This window comes from Myotis brandtii, unplaced genomic scaffold, assembly GCF_000412655.1.
Source record: "Myotis brandtii unplaced genomic scaffold, ASM41265v1 scaffold65, whole genome shotgun sequence".
Lineage (NCBI taxonomy): Eukaryota > Metazoa > Chordata > Mammalia > Chiroptera > Vespertilionidae > Myotis > Myotis brandtii.
Window position 1 is genome coordinate 194,577 of NW_005370516.1, and position 1,348 is coordinate 195,924.

Consider the following 1,348-nt stretch of genomic DNA (forward strand, 5'->3'; position numbering starts at 1 on the left):
GACGGGCTCCTGGCGGCATAATAAATAATTAGAGGGTTTAAGCGCGTTAGCCACAGCTCATGCTAATGAGCCAGAGGAGGGCTCAGGCTAACGCGAAGTGACAGTTTGCATATAGGAGGGAAGGAGAAAAAAGTCCTGCTCTTTTCCCCAACTTGATAGCTCCTTCTCAAATTCGTTTGTCCCCAATTCCCTTCCCCATTCCTCCGGTTTCCCTCTCTTCATGTCCCTCCACCTCCCACCACACACACCACACACACACTCCACACCTGTTTGACCCTTTCTCAGTCTAGCAGCCCCTTGCCCCACCGCGTTGTGACGTCACAAAGTCCCCTGGTGCCTACAAGTGACTGCGGGAAAGTTCACTCCCAGCGCGTCCTGGCCGGTCTCAGCGCCCAGCGGTCCGTGTGCGTTTCTGGGCACAGCGTGGGACGCACCCAGGCTCCCATTCTTCCCAAATAACTGTGAAACTCAGGGTCCGGGGCCTCTGAGTTACCCTTGTGCGCCCTGGGGTGCTCTCGGTGCTCAACCAGGCAAAGGGAGCTCCCCACGCGGGGGCGGTGGACACAGGCGCCGGAGCCCTGAGCTCCCAGACGCTCCCGCCGCCTCCCGAAAGCAGGGTTAGTTTGCCCAAGTGACTGAGGTCAGTCGTGTGTCCCCATTGTGTGGCCACGTGTCCTGTGTCCATCATCGCCTCCCCGAAGTCTGAGCTCAGCCCGACTCCTGGCGGCGCGGCGCGGGAATGCTCTGGCCTAGAAGTGAGCCCGGGGCTGCGAGCTCGCTCTCCACCTCCTGGCAGAGCTGGACGGGCCCGCAGGCCAAGGGGAAAGTTTGCTGGAACCAAGTGAGGAAGAAGCAGCCTGCCATAGCTTGGTGTGGACCTGCCTGGGAAACTGTGGCCCCAGGTGATCACATTAACACGCGAACTCTTCTTCCCATCCCACCTCTCTTCCCTAAGCACCACTGTCAGGCCTTTTTTTTTTTTTTTTGAGGAGCAGGGGGACAAAGAAGGTGAGAAGATGATTGCTAACACATGGAATTGACATGGAATCTTAAAGAAACAGCAACAAAACCAAAATTAAATGAGTTAATATTTATAAAATGCCGAGCACAGCGCCTGACACACAGGAAACACACTGTGTATGGGTTTTTCAAGAAACACAAGCGCACTGAATACATGGAAGGAGGTATGTGTTGTCCATCTAAGACAGCGATTTTCATTGAAAGAATTTTTAAAATATGCAATACCTGATCATTTAGTCAGGGGCACTAACTTCTTTTCCCTTAGATTGTCAATAGCCTTCCAGTGTGAATGAATAAAAAAAAAGTATGCTTATTTGTTATCAGATTG